The following is a 16,810-nucleotide window of genomic DNA, read 5'->3' as shown; positions in this document are numbered from 1 at the left end:
GCCTCAATAGAAATCCTTGAGATGCCTCAAGGGATGTATTTTTCTCCCCAAAATTTTTTGGGATCAACTGAACACCTCTCTAGAAGAGTGGAGTTCAAATGTGGATCAGTTGAAGTTAGACCACCAAGAGGAGTCCACCATCCTCCATGAGACAAGAAAAGATCAAAGAACCATGAGGGAGGAGCAACAGAGGCAAAGGCGTGACATAGATGAAATCAAGCACTCTATTGGATCCTCCAAAAGGAGTAGTAGCCGCCATCACTAAGGTGGATTCATTCTCTTTACTCCCCTATTGTTTATTTTATTTTCTGTTTTCCATGTGTTTTGTTTTATTATCTATTTCTAGTGCATGATCATCTGTCTTTATGTCTTAAAGTTATGAAATATTCCATGTATCTCTCACCTTACTTAAAAGAAAACTTTTTAAAAGAATTGAGAGATACATGAACTTTGAGTTTTATAATAAGAAAAGTCAATTATTTTGATGTGGTGGCACTGCTTTTGTTTTCTGAATGTATGAATGAACAATGCATATTTGAAATTGGAATTTAAGAATGTTGGCTCTTGAAGGAATGATGATAAAAGTGAAGTATTATTAGTAATCTGAAAAAAAGAATTGATTCTTAAAGCAAGAAAAAGCAGCAAAAAGCAAGATGCAATAAAAAGAAAAACAATTGCATGCGAAAAAAATAGATAGATAAAAAGAAGAAAAATGCCAATAACTCTTTAAACCAAAAGGCAAGGGTAAAAGGATCTAAGGCTTTGAGCATCAATGGTTAGGAGGGCCTAAAAGAAACAAAGTTCTTGGCCTAAGCAGCTCAATCAAGCTGTCCCTAAATATATGCTTTTGGTGTAAAGGTGTCAAGTACAAAGCTTGAGACTGAGCAGTTAAAGTCGTGATCCAAAGAAAAAAGAGTGTGCTTAAGAACTCTAGACACCTCTATCTGGGGATTCAAGCAAAGCTGGATCACAATCCGAAAGGGTTCACCCAGTTAAAGTGTCTATGGCATTTATGTATCCGGTGGTAATACTAGAAAACAAAGTGTTTAGGGTCACGGCCAAGACTCTAAAAGCTGTGCTCAAGAATAAAAAAGAACTAAACTGAGAGATTTAATAATATCATCTAGATTCTAAGTTCCTAAAGAGGCCAACACTTCTAAATTTCAATGGTTTAGTGAGATGCCAAATCTATTCAAAAGCAAAAAGCTTCTAAGTCCCGCTCATCTAATTGAAACTAAGCTTCATTGAAAACTCTGAGATTTATTGCACCTTACTCTTCTATTTTTTATCATACTTTGTTTTTAGTTGCTTGGGGACAAGCAACTGTTTAAGATTGGTGTTGTGATGAACAGATATTTTATACGCTTTTTGCCATTGTTTTTATATAGTTTTTAGTTTGTTTTGTTTAAGTTTTATTATATTTTCATAGGTTTTAGTGCAAAATTAACATTTTTGGATTCTACTATGAGTTTTTGTGTTTTTGTGTAATTTTAGGTATTTTCTGGCTAAAATTGAGGAGCTGGAGCAAAAGTCTATTTCAGAGGCAGAAAAAGCACTACAGATGCTATACAAATCTGACCTCCTTGCACTCAAGAAAAATTTTCTGGAGCTACAGACATCCAAATGGATGTTTCTCAACGGCTTTGGAAAGCTAACATCCAAAGCTTTCAAGAAATATATAATAGTTTATACTTGACTTCATAATTGAAGGCCCAAAACTAGCGTTCAACGCCAGCGTCCTACCCTATTCTGGCGTCCAGCGCCCAACCCAAAGGAGAAGAGACCAGCGTCCAATCCCTATAAAGGACTCCCTAGCCAGCGTTCAATACCCTAGATGCTTCCTAGCACGTGAATCTCAATCAAGCTCAACCCAAACCCTCACCAAGTGGGCCCTGAAAGTGGATTTTAGCACTAAAAGATTGCTTTATCTTTCTTGTGTAATCCTTAGTCATTAGATTAGTATATATGGAACAAGGATCACCCTTGTTCAGAACTTTTACACCATATTTTCGTTTTTCACATTGTATTTCCTATCAGTATGAGTTTCTAAACCTCCTAGGTTGAGGGGAGAAGCCCTGCTGAGTTTTATGGATAATAAAAGTATTACTGTTTCTCTTCAATCTATGTTTGATTCAATTCTAAGATGTATCTTCGTTCTTCAACCTGATGATTGGGATGACCCGTGACAATCATCTTTGTTCTTCAATCTAAGACCGCGTGCTTTACAACCACCCGTGTTCTTCTTGGGTTCGTGTGAATATGTGACTGGAAAGCGTTGAACCACTAGCTTGATTATACATCTCTTAGATGGCTAATCCACGACTTCATTGGGGACTTCTCGAAACATCAGTTCTGCCAAGGTATGCAGAGATTAAAGCCTCTATGGTAGAGGCTAGAACCCAAAGGTGCAACATTCTCTGATCCGGAAGATTCAAACTTATATGTGACGTTTTAAATAAGATCATGAAAGAGAATGCACTGCATGAGCTTCACCTTCAATCAGAATGGATCCACGCTAACCCTGGGGTTCAGACCTGGAGGAGCATTGGCGACCTCTGAACCGGTGTCGATCACATACAGCTTGCCATAGAAGATATCACTCACAGTTGAAGAAGACAGTAAGACCAGAGTTAATCCAGAAGGATAAAGCATCTCCAAGCCTTAACCATCTTCTTATCATTGGTTACATTCGAATTCACAAAGTATTTTATACTCTATTTCACTTTTATGCATTCAAACAATAGCAAATTTTCTATCTGCCTGACCAAGACCTACAAGATAACCATAGCTTGCTTCAAACTACAATCCTCATGGGATCGACCCTGAATCACTCAGGTATTACTTGCATAACCCATTGCACTTGCTGGTTCAGTTGTATGAACTGTGGGAATTCGTGCACCAGAAGACAACTCTTATGCCAGGTGAGAGGCCTTTAGTGGGGACCTTCTTGTCCCTCCAGCCTTTAGGTACTTTGTTCCTAGTACCTTTGTTCATAGTGGTTATTAACGGCTACCCAACACCAAACTTAGAATTGGTGTTTGGGGGCTTAGTAAAGCTCTGCACTGGAAGAGATGGTTGAAACACTAAGTGTTGCACAGTTATCTCTCTTTTAGGTAGGGAGTTGGGTTCGGGCATCTTGAACAAGATGTAGTCTTTTCCTATTTGGAAGACCATTTCTCCCTTTGCCACATTAATCATGGCATTTGTAGTGGCTAGGAAAGGTCTTCCGAGGATGATAGATTCATCCTTATCCTCTCCAATATCCAAGACTATGAAGTTTGCAGGGATATAGTGGTCTTTAACCTTTACCAATACATCCTTTACTAAGCCACATGACCTCTTCATTGACTTGTCTGCCATCTCTAGTGAGATGTTTGCAGCTTGTACCTCAAAGATTTTTAATTTCTCCATTACAGAGAGAGACATGAGGTTTATACTTGACCCAAGGTCACACAGAGCCTTTTCAAAGGTCATGGTGCCTATGGTGCAAGGAATTAAGAAGCGTCCGGGATCTGGAAGCATCCGAGGTAGCATCTGCTGAACCAAAGAATTTAGCTCTTTGGTAAGCATTGGAGGTTCTTCCTCCAAGGGTTTTGTACCAAATAACTTGGCATTCAGCTTCAGGAGAGCTCCTAGGTACCGAGTGATGAGCGGATAATTTATACGCTTTTTGGCATTGTTTTTAGGTAGCTTTTAGCATGTTTTATTCATTTTTTATTATAATTTTATTAGTTTTTATGCAAAAATCAAATTTCTAGACTTTACTATGAGTTTGTGTGTTTTTCTATAATTTCAGGTATTTTATGGCTGAAATTTAGGGACATGAGCAAAAATCTGATTCAGAGGTTGAGAAAAGACTGCAGATGCTGTTGGATTCTGACCTCCCTGCACTCAAACGCGTTTTTCTAGAGCTACAGAAGTCCAATCGGCACGTTCTCAATTGATTTGGAAGGCTAACATCTTGGGCTTTCCAGAAATGTATAATAGTTAATACTTTGCTCGAGATTTGATGGCCCAAACTGGCGTTCAACGCCAGCTACAGACCCTTTTCTGGCATAAAACGCCGGAACTGGCACCAGAACTGGAGATAAATGCCCAAACTGGCATCCAAGCTGATGTTTAACTCGAGGAAAAGTCTATGCACCTGTAAAGCTCAATGCGCAGCCCAAGCACACACCAAGTGGGTCCCGGAAGTGGATTTCTGCACTATCTTTAGTAACTAGTTTAGTATAAATAGCACCTTTTACTATTGTATTCGCATCAGATTATGCCATTTTTCACATTTGGGGAGGTTGGCCATTTGGCTATGCCTAGACCTTTTTCTCTTATGTATTTTCCAATGGTGGAGTTTCTACACCTCATAGATTAAGGTGCGGAGCTCTGCTGTTCTTCATAAATTAATGCAAGTATTATTGTTTCTCTTTCATATCACGCTTACTTCTTCTCCAAGATATACTCTCGTACTTAATTCAGTTAAGTCAGAATGAAGGGGTGACCCGTGACAATCACCCATTATCTTCGTTACTCGCTTAGCCAAGATCCGCGTGTTTGACAACCACAAGCGGTCTACATGATGTTCAACGTAGTCATTGGATGATAGCCAAAGTATAGTCTCTAGGATCTCTGATCCACAAATTTGACTTGCCTCTCCTAACAACAGAGTATTTGAATCTGTGAGATTAAAATCTTTGTGGTATAGGCTAGAACCAATTGGCAGCATTCCCGAGATTCGGAAAGTCTAAACCTTGTCTGTGGTATTTTGAGTAGGATCTGGGACGGGATGACTGTGACAAGCTTCAAACTCACGAATGTTGGGCGCAGTGACAGTGTGAAAAAGGATAGAGAGATCCTATTCTGACACAAGTGAAAACCGACAGATGATTAGCCATGCGGTAGCTGTGCCTAGTATTTTTCATCCGGGACGAGAAATCCGAGAGTTGATTAGCCATACAGAAACTATAGCTGGACCATTTTCACTGAGAGGATGGATGGTAGCTGATGAGCGGATAATTTATACGCTTTTTGGCATTGTTTTTAGGTAGTTTTTAGTAAGTTTGAGCTACTTTTATGGATGTTTTCATTAGTTTTTATGTTAAATTCACATTTCTGGACTTTACTATGAGTTTGTGTGTTTTTCTGTGATTTCAGGTAAATTCTGGCTGAAATTGAGGGACTTGAGCAAAACTCTGAAAAAGGCTGACAAAAGGACTGCTGATGCTGTTGGAATCTGACCTCCCTACACTCGAAATGGATTTTCTGGAGCTACAGAACTCCAATTGGCGCGCTCTCAACGGCGTTGGAAAGTAGACATCCAGAGCTTTCCAGCAATATATAATAGTCCATACTTTATTCGAAGAATGACGACGTAACTTGGCGTTGAACGCCAAGTACACGCTGCTATCTGGAGTTAAACGCCAGAAAAACGTCATGATCCGGAGTTGAACGCCCAAAACACGTCATAACTCGGAGTTCAACTCCAGGAAATGCCTCAGCTCGCGGATTAATCAAGCTCAGCCCAAGCATACACCAAGTGGGCCCCGGAAGTGGATTTATGCATCAATTACTTACTCATGTAAACCCTAGGAGCTAGTCTAAGTATATATAGAACGTTTATCTATTGTATTAGATGTCTTTTGACCACGTTTCATCTTTGGTCTCAGTTTTGTTTTATTCTTCATCTTAGGAGATCATTGATCACGTTTTAGGGGGCTGGCCATTCGGCCATACCTGAATCTTTTACTTATGTATTTTCAACGGTGGAGTTTCTGCACACCATAGATTAAGGGTGTGGAGCTCTGCTGTACCTCAAGTATTAATGAAGTTCTATTTTCTTTTATTCAAATCTCTCTTATTCTTATTCCAAGATATTCATTCGTACCCAAGAACATGATGAATGTGATGATAAGTAACCCTCATTATCATTCTCACTTATGAACGCACGTGATTGACAACCACTTCCGTTCTACATGCAACCGAGCTTGAATGCGTATCTCTTAGATTCCCCAACAGAATCTTCGTGGTATAAGCTAGATAGATGGCGGAATTTATGAGGATCCGGAAAGTCTAACCTTGTCTGTGGTATTCCTAGTAGGATCCTGGGAATCCGGAAAGTCTAACCTTGTCTGTGGTATTCCGAGTAGGATTCCGGTAATGAATGACTGTGACGTGCTTCAAACTTGCAACCTGCTGGGCGTTAGTGACAGACGCAAAAGAATCAAGGGATTCTATTCCAGTAGGAGCGGGAACCAACCGGTGATTAGCCGTACTGTGACAGAGTGCGTGAGCATTAGTTTTCACTGCGAGGATGGGATGTAGCCATCAACCATGGGTGATGCCTCTAGACGATTAGCCGTGCGATTGACAACCGCATAGGATCATTTTCCCGAGAGGATTGAAAGTAGCCACAGCTGATGGTGAACCCCTATACAAAGCTTGCCATGGAAAGGAGTAAGAAGGATTAAGTAGAAGCAGTAGGAGAGCAGACGTCCTTGAGCCATACAGCATCTCCATTCGCTTATCTGAAATTCTCACCAATGAATCTGCATAAGTCTTCTATCTCGTTTATTATTTCTATTTTCTTATCTTTATTTTCGAAAACCCATAAACCATTTTAATCTGCCTGACTGAGATTTGCAAGGTGGCCATAGCTTGCTTCATACCAACAATCTCTGTGGGATCGACCCTTACTCACGTAAGGTTTATTACTTGGACGACCCAGTACACTTGCTGGTTAGTTGAACGGAGTTGTGAATTCAACCAGTGCCATAATAATGATTTCATACAAAGACAAACAACTTAAAGAGAATTGATCACAATTTCGTCCACCAAGTTTTTGGCGCCGTTGCCGGGGATTGTTCGAGTATGGACAACTGACGGTTCATCTTGTTGCTCAGATTAGGTAATTTTCTTTTCAAAAATCTTTTTCAAAATTTTTCTTTTCTTTTTCGTTTTCTCCAAAAATATTTTCGAAAATAATTAATAAAAATACAAAAAAAATTAGAAAATCATAAAAATCAAAAATATTGTGTTTCTTGTTTGAATCTTGTGTTAATTTTTAAGTTTGGTGTCAATTGCATGCTTTTAAAATTTTTCTTGCATTTTTTTCGAAAATCTCATGTATTCATAGTGTTCTTCATGATCTTCAAGTTGTTCTTGACAAGTCTTCTTGTTTGATCTTGATGAATTCTTGTTTTGTGTTGTTTGTTGTTTTTCATGTGCACTTTTGCATTCATATTTTCCATGCATTAAAGATTTCTAAGTTTGGTGTCTTGCATGTTTTCTTTGCATCAAAATTTTTTTCAAAATAATGTTCTTGATGTTCATCATGATCTTCAAAGTGTTCTTGATGTTCATCTTGACATTCATAGCATTCTTGCATGCATTCATTGTTTTGATCTAAAAATTTCATGCATTGAGTATTTTTGTTGTTTTTCTCTCTCATAATTAAAAATTTAAAAATCAAAAAAATATCTTTTCCTTATTTTTCTCCAAATTTTCGAAATTTTGGGTTGACTTGGTCAAAAATTTTTTAAAATTAGTTGTTTCTTACTAGTCAAGTCAAAATTTCAATTTTAAAAATCTTATCTTTTCAAAATCTTTTTCAAAAATCATATCTTTTTCATTTTTTCTATAATTTTCGAAAATTTCAAAAATCTTTTTCAAAATATTTTTCAAAATCTTTTTCTTATCTTTTATATCTAATTTTCGAAAATTAACTAACAAGTAATGTGATTGGTTCAAAAATTTGAAGTTTGTTACTTTCTTGTTAAGAAAGGTTCAATCTTTAAGTTCTAGAATCTTATCTTGTAGTTTCTTGTTAGTTAAGTAATTTTAAAAATTAAATCTTTTTCACAATATCTTTTTCTTAAAACTCTTTTTATCTTTTTATCTTATCTTTTTCAAAAACTTTATCTTTTTCAAAATTTGATTTCAAAATATCTTATCTAACTTCTTATCTTCTTATCTTTTTCAAAATGTGATTTCAAATCTTTTTCAATCAACTAACTAACTTTTTGTTTGTTTCTTATCTTTTTCAAAACCACCTAACTACTTTTCCCTCTCTAGTTTTCGAAAATTCTCCCTCTCTTTTTCAAAAATTCTTTTTGTTTTAAATTTTAATTTTAATTATATTTTGTCTTTGATTTTCGAAAATTACTAACCTCTTTTTCAAAAATTATTTTCGAAAATTTCTCTTCTCTTCTCTTATTCTATTTAATTAATTAATTACTAACACTTCTCTTCACCTCTCCTCATCCAAAAATCCGAATCCATCCTTTTTCTTTCTTATACCCCTATCTTCTTCTACTAACATAAGGGAATCTCTATACTGTGACATAGAGGATTCCTCTTTCTTTTCTTGTTTTCTTCTCTTTCATATGAGCAGGAACAGGGAAAAAGGCACTCTTGTTGAAGTTGATCCAGAACCTGAAAGGACTCTGAAGAGAAAATTAAGAGAAGCTAAATTACAACAATCCAGAAGCAACCTTTCAGAAATTTTCGAACAAGAGAAGGAAATGGCAGCCGAAAATAATAATAATAATAATGCAAGGAGAATGCTTGGTGACTTCACAAAGCCAACATCCAAGTTTGATGGAAGAAGCATCTCCATTCCTGCCATTGGAGCCAATAACTTTGAGCTTAAGCCTCAACTAGTTGCTTTAATGCAACAAAACTGCAAGTTTCATGGACTTCCATCTGAAGATCCTTATCAGTTTTTAATTGAGTTCTTGCAGATCTGTGAGACTGTAAAGACGAATGGAGTTGATCCTGAAGTCTACAGACTCATGCTTTTCCCTTTTGCTGTAAGAGACAGAGCTAGAATATGGTTGGATTCACAACCTAAGGATACCTTGGACTCCTGGGATAAGCTGGTCACTGCTTTCTTAGATAAATTCTTTCCTCCTCAAAAGCTGAGCAAGCTGAGAGTGGATGTTCAAACCTTCAAACAAAAAGATGGTGAATCCCTCTATGAAGCTTGGGAAAGATACAAGCAGTTGACCAAAAGGTGTCCATCTGACATGTTTTCAGAATGGACCCTGTTCATACCCTGACCGGGCTCCTCCAACTCGGCAAATTCATGAAAGGTCCGACCTCGTCCTAAGGCTCACGCCTAAAGGTCGGACCTCGGGTCAATAAAGCAAGGAAGGCCCATCAAAAGGAACGCAGCCCAAAACCTAAAGGCCGAAAAGGCCTAGAAGAGGCGGTTCCACAAAGATAGAGATAAAACTCCCAAAGATAAGATAAGATAAGAATATCTTATCCAGGGAAGATCACGGCCAACTACTATAAATACACTGGAGCACCCAGGTATGGCATTCATTCCACATTCTACACATATCTGCTTGGACCCATGCTAACTTAAGCATCGGAGTGTCATTGCAGGTACAACCACCAACCACTCCACATATCAAGCTCGGGTCCCTGAACCCCCACCTCGGGCCTTTCAAGACGACCGAGCTACACATTTCAGGTAACCCCCGAAACATTGGCGCCGTTGCCGGGGACCTGGAAGTCATCCCTCTACCATGGCGGACGACCCTCACAGCAATGACCGCGCTGCACCTGAACAAGAGGACGAAATTGACACCGGAGAACGACCGGACAGCCCTCTATCACCACACACTCCAGGAGAAAAAAAACAGAATCGCCCAAAGACATCACTCCCAAACAAAGATCCACAAAATTCCGAAAAAGAGAAGAGCTCGGAAATTCTAGAAGCAGTCCGGGCACAACAAGACCGGCTGAAACAACTCGAAGGGGACATAAAAAAGCAGAAAGAAACTGAACAAGATCTGAGGAGGGAGACTCGAAGGCGCAGAGAATTAGAAGAAAAACTGCGGAAAATAGAGGCCAACCTGAAAGACCGGACAGAACGCGGCACCACCACCGAAGGCAACCATGATCCCTTCACACAAGAGATCATGAAGGAGAAGGTACCGCGAAACTTCAAACCACCCGATATGGATCTCTACGACGGCACCACCGATCCAAGTCACCACCTCAGCAACTTCAGAAGCAGGATGTACCTAGTCGACGCCTCCGACGCGATTCGGTGCAAAGCCTTCCCCACCACTCTCACCAAGTCAGCCATGAAGTGGTTCGACAACCTGCCACCAAGATCAATCACCAGCTTCGAAGACCTAACCAAAAAATTCCTAACAAGGTTCTCTATTCAAAAGGATAAGGCAAAACATGCCCCCAGTCTACTCGGGATCAAACAAGGTAACCAAGAAACTCTCCGAGAATACATGGAGCGATTCAACAAAGCCTGCCTGGACATACAACACTTGCCCACTGAAGCAGCCATCATGGGACTGGCAAACTGCCTAAAAGAGGGACCGTTTAGCCAATCCCTATCCAAACGATACCCGACCTCCCTATACGAGGTGCAGGAGCGGGCAGAAAAATATATCAACATGGAGGAAACCTCCCAGCTAAGAGACTCTTCTAGGAAGGAATCAACCTACCCATTCCGAGATCGGGATCGGGAACAGAAGAAGAAAGAAGAACCCAACTCGGACAAACCACGGAAGTACCACAACTACACCCTCCTCCGAGTCTCCCTGGTAGACGTCTACAGAGAAGTATGTCACACCGAAAAGATCCCACCACCCCGACAACTGAAACACAAGAGAGCGGGGAGAGATCGGTCCGAATACTGTGAATATCACAAACTCTACGGTCATTCTACTAACGACTGCTACGACCTAAAAAATGTTATAGAAAAGCTGGCCAGAGAAGGAAAACTCGACAGATACATAGCAGAGAAAGGAGAAGAGACCAGGAAGAGAAGGCGAGGAGATAACGAAGATCGGGCCGAACAAACCCCACGAACCCCTGAAAGGCACGTTCACATGATAAATGGAGGTTTTGCAGGCGGAGGAACATCCAGATCCTCGCGAAAAAGACACCTCAAAGAAGTCTATCACGTCCGAGAAGACAGTTCCCTGCCCGAGTTACCTACTATCTCATTTACCCGAGAAGATGCTCAAGGGATAATACCCGGGCACGACGATCCAATGGTGATCACCATTATCCTAGCGAACGCCAACTTACATCGAACCCTGATTGACCAGGGAAGCTCGGCAGATATCTTATTCAAAACGGCCTTCGACAAGCTCGGACTTGAAGAAAAAGAACTAAAGGCCTATCCCACCGACCTATTCGGGCTAGGGGATACCCCAATCCATCCCTTAGGATACATCTCGCTACACACTACCTTTGGAAGAGGCGAGCAATCTAAAACATTAAGCATCGACTACATTATAGTCAACGTCACTTCAGCATACAATGCCCTCATTGGGCGACCAACCCTAAACAGACTGGCAGCTATAGTCTCGACCCCACACCTCTGTATGAAGTTCCCTACCGCAAAAGGAATCGCTACCCTAAAAGGCGACCAAAAACTAGCGCGGCAATGTTACAACGAAAGCCTAAGCCTAAAAGGGAAAGAGATCAACACAATAGAACTCGGGCGAGTTCAATCCCGAGAAGATCTTCGGCCACAACCAGAGGGAGAAACCGAAAAAGTCCAGATTGGGAACACACCTGAAAAAATAACAAACATAGGAACAAACCTCGAAGCGGGCCTAAAGGAGGAACTCATAACCCTCTTAAGGGAGAACTCCGACCTCTTCGCCTGGAAAGCCTCCGACATGCCAGGTATAAGCCCCGACCTGATGTGCCATAAGCTATCAGTTTACCCGGGATCCCGACCTGTCCAACAAAGACGCCGGAAGCTCGGACCCGAGCGCATGCAAGCAATAGAAGAACAAGTACAAGCACTGTTAGATGCAGGGTTCATTAGGGAAGTAAAATACCCCCTATGGCTCGCAAACGTGGTCCTGGTGAAAAAGCCCAATGGAAAATGGAGGATGTGCGTCGATTACACGGATCTCAACAAAGCCTGCCCCAAAGACCCATATCCACTACCAAACATCGACGCCTTAGTAGACGCAGCCTCAGGCTATAGATATCTCTCCTTCATGGACGCATACTCGGGATACAATCAAATCCCGATGTATGGACCCGACCAAGAAAATACCTCGTTCATAACCCCAAGGGCAAACTACTGCTACGTAGTAATGCCCTTCGGGTTGAAGAACGCAGGGGCAACCTACCAGAGGCTAATGAACAAAGTGTTCTCAGAGCACATCGGATTACAGCTGGAGGTGTATGTCGATGACATGCTGGTAAAGACACAAGAAGACAAAAACTTGCTGACCGACCTCACCAGTATCTTCGGTACCCTCAGAAAACACAACATGAGACTTAACCCGACAAAGTGCACCTTCGCCGCAGAGGCCGGAAAGTTCTTGGGCTTCATGCTGACTCAAAGGGGCATCGAAGCAAACCCAGACAAATGCCAAGCGATACTCAATATGAAGAGCCCGACGTGTGTCAAAGAAGTACAACAACTGAATGGAAGGCTAGCCGCCCTATCAAGATTCTTAGCAGGATCAGCAATAAAGTCACTACCTCTCTACTCACTCCTAAAGAAAGGGAAACCCTTCTCATGGACCCCGGAGTGCGAAAAAGCCTTTCAAGAATTCAAGGAATTCCTCGGGCAGCCACCAATCCTAACCCGACCTTTAAAAGGAGAAGAGCTCGTACTATACCTCTCGGTTGGACATCGAGCAGTCGCTTCAGCATTAATACGAGAAAATAACCAAGGACAACACCCCATATACTTTGTAAGCAAGGCACTACAAGGGGCCGAATTAAACTATCAGAAGATAGAAAAATTCGCCTACGCCCTAGTGTTCACAGCTCGGAGGCTCCGTCCCTACTTTCAGGCCCACACCATCAAAGTCCGGACAAACCAACCCATGAGACACATCCTCCAAAAAACAGACCTGGCAGGACGAATACTGCAATGGGCGGTGGAGCTGTCCGAGTTCGACCTCCACTATGAAACCCGGACTGCCATAAAATCTCAGTATCTAGCCGACTTCATCACAGAATACACTGAGACTCCTGGAACCCCACTCTCATGGAACCTGTATGTTGACGGGTCCTCAAACAAAACTGGAAGCGGAGCCGGGGTTATACTCGAAAGCGACCAAGGAACGCGGATAGAACTATCCCTAAAATTCGAGTTCCAGGCTTCGAACAACCAAGCCGAATACGAGGCCCTACTAGCAGGCCTAAAGCTAGCCGAAGAGGTCGGAGCCCAGAAAATCACGATCTTCAGCGACTCCCAGGTCGTCACATCACAAGTCAATGGAAGCTACGAGGCCAAAGACCCCACCATGAAAAAATACCTGGATCAAACACAGGCACAACTACGCCACTTTTCAGAGATACAGATTCAGCATATACCTCGGGAACAAAACGCCCGGGCAGACGCCCTCTCAAAGCTCGCCAGCACCAAGCCCGGAGGCAACAACAGAAGTCTCCTCCAGGAAACCTTACAATCCCCCTCAGTGCTAAGAGAGGAAGAAACGCTAAATATATCCAACCAACAGCAAGGATGGATGACCCCCATACTCAACTACCTGAAGTCGGGAACTCTTCCCGCCGAAAGAAAGGAAGCTAAAAGACTCACGAAAGACGCCCAGAATTATACACTAATTCACGACGTATTATACAGAAGAGGATTCTCAAATCCCCTCCTTAGGTGTGTCCCGACCTCAGAAACAAAGAACATCCTCGAAGAAGTCCACGGAGGCATGTGTGGGAACCATCTCGGAGCTCGGGCATTATCCAAAAAAGTAGTCCGAGCCGGGTTCTACTGGCCGACCTTACAGAAAGACGCAACGGAATTTGTGAAAATATGCCCCCCTGCCAAAAACACGCCAATTTCCACAAGGCACCGCCCGAAGACCTTATCAGCATCACCGCACCATGGCCCTTCGCAAAATGGGGACTTGACCTACTCGGCCCGTTCCCCCAAGGACCGGGGCAAGTCAAATACCTCATAGTAGGGGTCGACTACTTCACAAAGTGGATCGAAGCTGAACCCCTAGCCACCATTACGGCTCAGAAAAGCCGCAAATTCCTATACAAAAACATTGTCACAAGGTTCGGAGTCCCCTACTCCATCACAACAGACAATGGAACACAGTTCACGGACACAAGTTTTCAGAACTTGGTGGCCGAACTAAAAATCAAACAGCAATTCACCTCAGTCGAGCACCCACAAGCCAATGGACAAGCAGAGGCCGCAAATAAAGTCATCTTGGCCGGGTTAAAACGAAGACTCCAAGAGGCCAAAGGGGCATGGGCCGAGGAGCTCCCCCAGGTACTATGGGCATATCGGACCACCCCACACTCTACAACGGGAGAATCGCCATTCCGACTAGCTTACGGGATGGAGGCAATGATTCCTATCAAAATAGATGAAGGGTCACCCAGAGTCATCTTCTACAGCGAAGAAGGTAACCCGCAAGCACAAAAGGAAGAACTCGACCTCCTCCCCGAGGTCCGAGAAAGAGCCCGGGTCCAAGAAGAGGCCTTAAAACGGCGAACGGCCCTCAGATACAATCAGAAAGTAATAAAGCGAAGCTTCTCCATTCACGACCTGATTCTAATCCGAAATGATATCGGAACACAAAAGTCGGGAGAAGGAAAGCTAGCTGCAAATTGGAAAGGACCCTACAAGGTAACAGAAGTCTTAGGAACAGGCTATTACAAAGTATCCGACCTAGAAGGCAATGAGCTGCCCAGGGCCTGGCACGCCTGTAATCTAAGACGGTACTACAGCTAGAAAAATTTAACCCGAGGTGTACTCTTTTTCCCTACAAGGGTTTTTTAATGAGACACCCGGTCAAGTAAGGCACCCGACCTAGTCAAGGGTAAACACTCTGTAAATATTCTTTCTTTTTTAATACTAATCAAATTTTTCTATTTTCTTTTCTTCTGCCTCATGATGAAACAAATCTTGAAAAGTACCCCGCCAAGGCGCATTAATTTATGCTCGGCAAAACGCAAAAAATCATTTGCCAAGAGACCACACAAGGTCGGCAAAGATAAAGCGACGAGGTTCAAATTAATGTGAGAAGTTATAAAGCAACTCTGAAAAGGCTCAAAAAGCCAAATAAAAAGAGATTACAAAAATAACTTAAAAGGCCGACCAACGACAAGGTCGGACCCAACAAAGGGAGGTACTCGAACGCCCGAGGTCCGAGAAAAAGCCCGGATCCAAGAAAGAAGCCTTAAAGCGGCGAAAGCCAAAGATTTCGAAAACGCTTACTAAAAAGTTGCTATACAAAAACAACTAAAAAGTACAAGCGAAAAAACGAAATCGAAGGAAGAGGTAAAACAAAAGTTTCAAGCGCTAGCTAAAAGGTTGTTATCCAAAAACAACTAAAAAGCATAAAAGTGGAACAAAAAGTCAAAGCGCGAACAAAACACCGCATAATAAGCTAAAAAGTTACTGCAAGTAGCTAATAGCAAAAAGGCGTCCAAAGCGTTCACAGAAACCATCCAAAAACAAAAGATCCCACAGGCCGGGCAAAAAACCAAAAATAAAAGATTACAGAGGATCAAGGTCCTTTCCGGACTCCACATCAACAGAAGGCTGCGGAGGAAACATAGAAATCGGGACTGCATCAACGGCACCGTCATCCCGGTTTAAAACCTCCACACCAGATCCATTCCCGGCCAAAGGTGAAGTTGGGTTCGCAACCGGAACTTTGGGGTCGGACACCGGAACCTCATCCTCGTTGGGAGCAGGAACAATCTTTCCCTCCACAACAACGTTATCCGTACTGAATAAGCTCAGATCCAGGTCAGGAGCAAGAACCCGGACCTGAGCCTTCAAATTTTCAAACATAGCATCCATACCCTTAGCCACATGACCTTCTAGCTCGTAAAACTCATCCTGAGCGGATTGCAACCTCTCCTTCGTCTCCACAAGCTCGGCATATATCCGAGTATAATTCTCCGTCGCCGCCTTCGCCATCTCCTCAGATGCTTTCGCTGCCGCCACAGCCGCGGTAGCTTTAGCTTTCTCTTTCTCCAAAGAGGCCTCCAGCTCAGTAATCCTAGCAGCCTTCAGCTCACTAATCCTCTCGAACTCAGACTGAGCCTTCTCAAGTCGGGAGCTGGTCGCACCAATGGGGGATTTCTTGAACTCCCGGGCAATAGCAGCATGAAGACTGGCCATCCGGACGCAGCTCCGCGCCATATACTGAAAATGGTGCTCCATAGACACATCATCAGTAGAAATGAAAGTCTGAGGGAGAATATGCTGTTCAATCCAACCAAGAGCATCGAAATCCTTATCGTTAAAACCCGCAAGCTCTTGAGAGGTCTTCTGCTTCTTGGGAGGAGGACCCGAGGACGGAGGAGGAGAAGAAGTAGCAGGCCCAGAAGTCGGAGGATCTTGATTTATAGCTCGGAACTGGGGAGTCGGAATAGTCTTCGACCGAGTAGTAACACCCACAGTAGTCTTCTGCGGAGAAGATCGGGCAGAAGCCTCCCCAGCCTCGATATTTCGAGCAGCCACAGACTTCTTTGTCCGACGAAGGAACTTCATGGAATCCGCCTGAGAAGACATCTCTGCAGAAATAAAAGAAAAAGGATTACCACGTCAGAAACTCCACCAAAACAAGCAAAACCAAAATACTAAAAAAAGATGATGAATCTCGGAGAGGTCGGGAACTACCTAACTCGGAACGGAGAAGGCTTGGATCTCCCAACATTTTCTTCGTGTCCAAGTGAGGTGCCCGACCCCATAAACTGCTCACCACACCCACAAAGGCCTGCTCCACCTCATCTAGACTCTCAAAGGTATACTTAGCAGACACTACATTCTCCTGCCAACAAAGAGGAAAGGAAGGCTCCCCACTCTCATCTAGAAAGAAAG

General features: G+C 42.5%; 1 non-coding gene across 1 annotated transcript; it reads right to left on the bottom strand.

Moving 5' to 3' along the window:
- Positions 1-8,915: 8,915 nt before the first annotated feature.
- LOC112700534 (small nucleolar RNA R71) lies at positions 8,916-9,019 on the bottom strand. Its single transcript, XR_003153441.1, has one exon. It is a non-coding gene; the product is annotated as a small nucleolar RNA R71 (small nucleolar RNA).
- Positions 9,020-16,810: the final 7,791 nt, after the last annotated feature.

The sequence above is a fragment of the Arachis hypogaea genome, chromosome 6 (genome assembly GCF_003086295.3).
Source record: "Arachis hypogaea cultivar Tifrunner chromosome 6, arahy.Tifrunner.gnm2.J5K5, whole genome shotgun sequence".
Classification (NCBI taxonomy): domain Eukaryota; kingdom Viridiplantae; phylum Streptophyta; class Magnoliopsida; order Fabales; family Fabaceae; genus Arachis; species Arachis hypogaea.
Note: the sequence above shows the minus strand (reverse complement) of the source record. Positions and strands in the feature narration are given on the sequence as shown.